The sequence below is a fragment of the Bufo gargarizans genome, chromosome 3 (genome assembly GCF_014858855.1).
Source record: "Bufo gargarizans isolate SCDJY-AF-19 chromosome 3, ASM1485885v1, whole genome shotgun sequence".
NCBI lineage: Eukaryota > Metazoa > Chordata > Amphibia > Anura > Bufonidae > Bufo > Bufo gargarizans.
Window position 1 is genome coordinate 41,430,906 of NC_058082.1, and position 8,334 is coordinate 41,439,239.

The window sequence follows — 8,334 nt, forward strand, 5'->3', positions numbered from 1 at the left end:
GCCTTCAGCTGTCAAGCGCACATGTAACAGGTCAGCCAGTGTCATAGGTACAAAACTGCTGACAGATGCCTTTAAGGACTCATTTAAATGTTTGCTTTTTTTGCGTTTTTTTCAGTTTTCGTTGGCTGAATCTGCAGTCAAGGTAGTTGTATGATGGTTTGAACATTTTATTAGTACTAAATTAAGGTACATATAATTTAAAGGGGTTGTTCATCCCTTGGGGGACTGTCAGGAAGACCCCACCAGCGTGGCAGATCTGTGGAGGAAATCATACTTACCTAATCCCTGCCGCTGGGTTCGGGCTCCTCCGCGTCAATATACTGCTTGACGCGGGTCACATGGCCACTGTAGCCAATGACTAGCTGCAGTGGTGACTCATCCCCCATGCATCACGTGACCCAGTGACATGAAGCATTGGGGACATATCATCACGCAGAGAAAGCTAAAAAGTCAGAAACTAAAGGCAGGAATCAGGTCAGCATGAGTCGATCTACAAAAGATCCCCGGGGGTGAACAACCCCTTTAAATTATACATACCTGAAAATAGTACTAATGAAAACTTCAACCCATCACGAAAAAAAAAAAAAAAAAGCCATCATACCACTATTAGGCCCCTTTCACACAGGTGAGTATTCCACGCGGGTGCAATGTGTGAGGTGAACGCATTGCACCCGCACTGAATCCGGACCCATTCATTTCTATGGGGCTGTGCACATGAGCGGTGATTTTCACGCATCACTTATGTGTTGCGTGAAAATCGCAGCATGCTCTATATTCTGCGTTTTTCACCCAGCTCTGGCCCCATAGAAGTGAATGGGGCTGCGTGAAAAATCGCAAGCAAGTGCGGATGAGGTGCAATTTTCACGCACGGTTGCTAGTAGATGATCAGGATGGGGACCCGATCTTTATTATTTTCCCTTATAAGGCTACTTTCACACTAGCGTTCGATCGGATCCGTTCTGAACGGATCCGCTCATATTAATGCAGACGGTGGCTCCGTTCAGAACGGATCCGTTTGCATTACCATGAACAAAAAAAAAAAAACTTCAAACGGATCCGTCCCCATTGACTTACATTGTAAGTCTGGACGGATCCGTTTGCCTCCGCACAGCCAGGCGGACACCCGAACGCTGCAAGCAGCGTTCAGGTGTCCGCCTGCTGAGCGGAGCGGAGGACAAACGGTGCCATACTGATGCATTCTGAGCGGATCCGTTCGGGGACGCTTGTGAGAGCCTTCAAACGGAACTCACAAGCGGAGCCCCGAACGCAAGTGTGAAAGTAGCCTAACATGGTTATAAGGGAAAATAATTGCATTCTTAATACAGAATGCATAGTACAATAGGGCTGGAGGGGTTACATTTTTTTTTAACTCGCCTAAATCCACTTGTTCGCGCAGCCTGCATCTCTTCTGTCTTGTTCTGTGAGGAATAGGACCTTTGATGACGTCACTACGTTCATCACATGGTCCATCACATGATCTTTTACCATGGTGATGGATCATGTGACGGACCATGTGATGAACGTAGTGACGTCATCAAAGGTCCTATTCCTCACAGAACAAGACAGAAGAGATGCAGGCTGCGCGAACAAGTGGATTTAGGCGAGTTAAAAAAAAATGTAACCCCTCCAGCCCTATTGTACTATGCATTCTGTATTAAGAATGCAATTATTTTCCCTTATAGCCATGTACTAGGGGAAAATAATACAGTCCACAGAACACCTAACCCAAACCTGAACTTCTGTGAGGAAGTTCGGGTTTGGGCACCAAACATGCCGATTTTTCTCACTCGCGTGCAAAACGCATTACAATGTTTTGAACTCGCGCGGAAAAATCGTGCATTTTCGCGCAACGCACCAGCATCTTATCCGGGCAAAAAACATGACGCCCATGTGAAAGAGGCGAATCGACTTCGGATGAAACATTCGAAGTCGATTCGCATAAAACTTTGTTAGAATACTGTACAGAGCAGGAGCTCCATACAGTATTAGAATGTATTGGCTCCGATGAGCCAAAGTTATTACTTTGCGAAGTCTCGCAAGACTTCGGGTAATTATTTCAAAAATGAATTTCTACTGTAAAAAAACTTTTACCGAACTCAGGTTCGGTTCCAAGGTACCACTTGGAAGTCGATTCGCTCATCCCTAACCACTATCACAACTAAAAAATATTGGGGCACATTTACTGAAGTGTTTGCACCTGTTTTTAGTCTAAAAAATGCTGCCAATTTTTTTTGTCGCATTTACTACTAAAATTACGCCTGTTTTGGAGGGTTTTGTGCCTCATTTGACTATTTTGATTTTTTTACACTAATTCAGATGTTTCCTAACTTTTGAGATTTTTCCCCAATCTATTTATGTAGGTGGGCTTTTTTTTTCCCTGCGCCTGAATTTGTCGCAAAAACAGTCAAATTATTACTCCACTCCAGTGCGGACGAGCATTTCTTTATCTGTTTTCTGTGGTGAAATTTGACCTTTTTTTTGCATTAAAAGTTGCACTTTCTGAGAGATATGCGACCCGTTTTCATCAATATGAACCTGTCATACTGAAAAACAAACCCCAGACTTAGGGTCCATTCACACCTCCGCAATTCTGTTCCGCATTTTGCGGAACGGAATTGCGGACCCATTCATTTCTATGGGGCCACACAGGGTCTGCATTTTCCGTTCCGAACAAGAATAGGCATATTCTATTAGCGCCGGCAAAGTGCGGTCCGCAAAATGCGGAACTTACATTGCCGGTGTCCGTGTTTTGCAGATCCGCAAAACACACACGCAGACGTGTGAATGGACCCTAATAACAATACGCTTCATCTAATTTATTAACGGCTGTGCGACTTTTAATAAACATTCGCCAAAAGACAAGCAAGCAAAACAGGGCTGTCTAATTATATGGACAAAAACAGGAGAGCTCCATAAATGTGCCCCACTTGAATACAGCGACTTAAAAACGATTATTTTCCTCAAAACAGACTGTATCGTGTTAAAGCGAAAAAAATCCTAGTTATTTGGTAGTGCCATATTTGTTCCCTGCTCAAATAATTTTTACTTATTTTTTCCCCACACTGCAAAACGTGACAGAAAACCTAAAAGAAATTATAGTGTAAAAGAAAAAATGAAAGGTAAAAACATATAATGCAAGTTAAGCGTGTTTATATAGGTGACGGATAGCGCAGTGTGGTAGCCGTAAACTGCAGCCTTTATGAGCTTTTCTCAGCTGCAGTGTGGGGGAAAAAGCCTAAGCTTTACACTGAGGTAAGAAATATTACACATCTCTGAGGAAAATCGCCACCTTGACCGAATCTGACAGGAAAAATGATGCCCACCAGCAGTATTTATATAGTAGACTCGTACTAAGCCCCGCCCCTTTCTACCTCACACGTTCCCGCTATTTTCTGGCTGTCAATTCTTCTCCCGTCGGCTTTCCTGCTCACACTCCTCCCAGTATCACAGTCAGTAATGGGGAGGCATTGACTCCCCCTCCCCGCTACTTACGTCCCACATACTGCACAATTCCTTCTCCTCAAGAATGAGCTAGAGGAAGAAGACGATATCAGGTGATTAGTTTCAACCAATCAGCACAGCGGGGAGTTGAAAAGACATGCACACGTGATCAGCTCCATGTAAGTAGATTCAGGCAGGATCTGACAGGCGGCTCGTTGGTCTAGGGGTATGATTCTCGCTTAGGGTGCGAGAGGTCCCGGGTTCAAATCCCGGACGAGCCCACTTTTTATTTTTATTATTTATTTCTATATATGTGACACTTAAAGTTATAAATATTCCAGGAATTGCCTATTTTCCCTTTTTTCTCAGAATTGAAGAAAAGCTGTCTGACAACCCCTGTGTGTGCAATGGTAAGGGTCATGTTAGTTGTCACCCAGCTTTTCCAGGCTTCTGAATGCCTAACGATTAGTGGCGTCGCTAGAGGGGGGCGAGGGGGGGCAATTGCCCCCCCTATGTTGTCCCTTGCCCCCCCGGGTGCCCCCCCCGCTGATTCCCCAGAGTGAATACTAATGAGCGCTTCCATTATGGAAGCGCTCATTAGTACCGAAGGACCAGGAAGTGGTGAACGCTCTGTACTCACCACTTCCTGGTCCTCGGCTGTCGGCTGTGCAGGGCTGCGCACAGCGTGAGGGCGCTCTGTGACCTCACGCTGTGCGCGCCAGTTTAGAGCACAGTCGACTGAGGAGAAAATGGCAGGCGGCGTCCGTCCAGGAACAGGAGAGGTAAGTGTTTTTATTTTTTATTTTATAAAAAATGTGGCTGCTGGGGGCATTATGGGGGCTAATAGGAGGCATATAAGGGCTAATTGGAGCCATATGGGGCATTTGGGGGCTAATAGGAGGCATATGGGGGCTATTTGGGGGCTAATTGGAGGCATATATGGGGGCTAATTGGAGGCATATTTGGGGCTAATTGGAGGCATATTTGGGGCTAATTGGAGGCATATTTGGGGCTAATAGGAGGCATATGGGGCTAATAGGAGGCATATGGGGCTGATAGGAGGCATATGGGGGGCTAATTGGAGGCATATGGGGGCTAATTGGAGGCATATGGGGGCCTATGGGGCTAATAGGAGGCATATGGGGGCTAATTGGAGGCATATGGGGGCTAATTGGAGGCATATGGGGGCATATGGGGCTAATTGGAGGCATATGGGGCTAATTGGAGGCATATGGGGGCTAATTGGAGGCATATGGGGGCATATGGGGGCTAATAGGAGGCATATGGGGGCTAATAGGAGGCATATGGGGGCTAATTGGAGGCATATGGGGGCTAATTGGAGGCAAATGGGGGCATATGGGGCTAATAGGAGGCATATGGGGTAATAGGAGGCATATGGGGGCTGATAGGAGGCATATGGGGGCTAATTGGAGGCATATGGGGGCTAATTGGAGGCAAATGGGGGCATATGGGGCTAATAGGAGGCATATGGGGTAATAGGAGGCATATGGGGGCTGATAGGAGGCATATGGGGGCTAATAGGAGGCATATGGGGGCTAATAGGAGGCATATGGGGGCTAATAGGAGGCATATGGGGGCTAATTGGAGGCATATCGGGGCTAATTGGAGGCATATGGGGGCATATGGGGCTAATAGGAGGCATATGGGGGCTAATAGGAGGCATATGGGGGCTAATAGGAGGCATATAGGGGCTAATAGGAGGCATATGGGGGCTAATAGGAGGCATATGGGGGCTAATTGGATGCATATGGGGGCTAATTGGAGGCATATGGGGGGCATATGGGGGCTAATAGGCATATGGGGGCTAATTGGAGGCATATGGGGGCTAATAGGAGGCATATGGGGGCTAATAGGAGGCATATGGGGGCTAATAGGAGGCATATGGGGGCTAATTGGAGGCATATGGGGGCTAATTGGAGGCAAATGGGGGCATATGGGGCTAATAGGAGGCATATGGGGTAATAGGAGGCATATGGGGGCTGATAGGAGGCATATGGGGGCTAATAGGAGGCATATGGGGGCTAATAGGAGGCATATGGGGGCTAATAGGAGGCATATGGGGGCTAATTGGAGGCATATCGGGGCTAATTGGAGGCATATGGGGGCATATGGGGCTAATAGGAGGCATATGGGGGCTAATAGGAGGCATATGGGGGCTAATAGGAGGCATATAGGGGCTAATAGGAGGCATATGGGGGCTAATAGGAGGCATATGGGGGCTAATTGGAGGCATATGGGGGCTAATTGGAGGCATATGGGGGGCATATGGGGGCTAATAGGCATATGGGGGCTAATTGGAGGCATATGGGGGCTAATAGGAGGCATATGGGGGCTAATAGGAGGCATATGGGGGCTAATAGGAGGCATATGGGGGCTAATTGCAGGCATATGGGGGCTAATTGGAGGCAAATGGGGGCATATGGGGCTAATAGGAGGCATATGGGGTAATAGGAGGCATATGGGGGCTGATAGGAGGCATATGGGGGCTAATAGGAGGCATATGGGGGCTAATAGGAGGCATATGGGGGCTAATAGGAGGCATATGGGGGCTAATTGGAGGCATATCGGGGCTAATTGGAGGCATATGGGGGCATATGGGGCTAATAGGAGGCATATGGGGGCTAATAGGAGGCATATGGGGGCTAATAGGAGGCATATAGGGGCTAATAGGAGGCATATGGGGGCTAATAGGAGGCATATGGGGGCTAATTGGAGGCATATGGGGGCTAATTGGAGGCATATGGGGGCATATGGGGGCTAATAGGCATATGGGGGCTAATTGGAGGCATATGGGGGCTAATAGGAGGCATATGGGGGCTAATAGGAGGCATATGGGGGCTAATTGGAGGCATATGGGGGCTAATAAGAGGCATAATGGGGCTAATAAGAGGCATAATGGGGGCTAATGAGGCATAAGGGCTGATATGGGGGCTAATGAGGCATAAGGGCTGATATGGGAGCTAATGAGGCATAAGGGCTGATATGGGGGCTGATATGAGAGGCATAATGAGGGCTAATGAGAGGCATAATGTGTCATCCACAGATGCCCCCATAACAGTGTGTCTTCCACAGATCCACCATAACAGTGCGCCTGTGCACTGACGAGAGACAGAAAGAAGGGGAAAGAATACGTGGATGCAAGCAGAGGACGGCACAGCAGACGACTGAGTAGCTTCTTTTGTAAGTAAATTGCTTTATTATAACTGTATCCCTGCATATCGCAATTCACTCGTATTTTGTAATCTTATTGATATATACTTATTTTGTTTGTGCCCCCCCATTTTTGACTGTGGTATCTTTGTGCCCCCCCTATATATTGTTCCTAGAGTCGCCACTGCTAACGATCCCATGATATCTTTCTAGTTATTCTAAATAAACAGAAAATCTGTTCTGGAATCCAGAAGCTGGGTGACAACCTGCTTTAAGGGTATGTTCACACGAACCAAAAGGAACGTTTTCTGACTACTCCTCTGAAAGCCAAACATTTACCATATCGGTTGTCACCCAGCTTTCCCAGAGCCCTGCACGTGAATCCTGTCACTTTAAGGAATTCCCAGGTGGTCTATGGTCACATGACCAGGCAGCTCTGACCTTCCAACCTCTAGAATAGGTGGGTGACCGACCCCACATGGTGCTCTTGTACAGGGCGGAGGTTGTCACCCAGCTTTCCTCCGGCCCAGTCGTGAGTCCTGGAGTCTGGGACCTGAGGGCTCATTCAGACCACCGTGGTGTTTTGCGGATCCGCACATGGCCGCCGCTTTCATAGAAAATGCATATTCTTGTCCGCAGTGTTCTATCTTTGCACCTTTTGAAGCCCCATTGAAATGAATCGGTTCGCACCCAAAATTGCGGAACGGATGCGGGCTCCTTCATATGGTCGCCTGAATGGGCCCTGAGGATGATAAGGCCTCACTAATCAGGTCACCCCCCCCCCGCCGAGGGCGAGGACAAGACACCCACATTCCTGGACGGACTTAACCCATATAATACAGGATCAGTCCGGGGAGATGTATTATACCGTCATATGTGTGTGTACGAAATATACCGACTGAGAAAACCTGAGGCTGCACTACTGACATGTGAACACTGCTGTGACTATCTATCTATTATCTATGTACCTATCTATCTCATATCTATCCATTATGCCTACAGTCTGTCCCCTGCAAGAGCAAACCTTGTGCCACTCACCATGCCATCCGGCGCCCTGGTCTCTGTCCTCCTCTCCATCATCCTGCCTATCCTGCCCTTAGGGCACACGCTCCCATCCAGCCTTCTAAAGGGCCAGTGCACACACTCACCAACCATCCCCAACCAATGGCTTGCTTTGATGTCCATAACGACCAATCACAACCCAGCTTTTAGGTTTCCAGAGCAGTTTCAGAAATGAAAGCTGAGCTCTGATTGGTTGCTATGGGCCACATGTCCAGTTTTACTGTTAGGCCAGTTTGAACTTCGTGTCTTGGCCACCCTTTTCTCTTCTCCTTACACTGACGACTCCCAAACTCTAAATTTTTTCGTGAACTGGACCTTAACCTGTTCCGGACATAGGGCGTATGTCCCGATACTTAAGGACACAGGGCGTACCTGTACATCCTATGTATTTCCGATCACCACTGCTCGACCGCCCCCCCCTTCCCCCGTGTAGGCGATCGCAGAAAACAGCAGGTCAATGCAGACCTGCAGTTTGCTGCGTTTCCGGGTTATTCGGGTCTCTAGGGACCCGATAACCCGGAACAGGATGGTGATCGGTGCCAAAGTGCACGGCACGCCGACGTGTAGAGCTGTAACTACGGTCAAGGACAATAATTGTCCTTTACGGCCCACTGGGTGAATGTGGTTCCTGCACAGCCACACCAGCAACTTGGCCAGGTG

General features: G+C 47.9%; 1 non-coding gene across 1 annotated transcript; it reads left to right on the forward strand.

The window, feature by feature from the left end:
- Positions 1-3,650: 3,650 nt before the first annotated feature.
- TRNAP-AGG lies at positions 3,651-3,722 on the forward strand. Its single transcript has one exon. It is a non-coding gene; the product is annotated as a tRNA-Pro (tRNA).
- Positions 3,723-8,334: the final 4,612 nt, after the last annotated feature.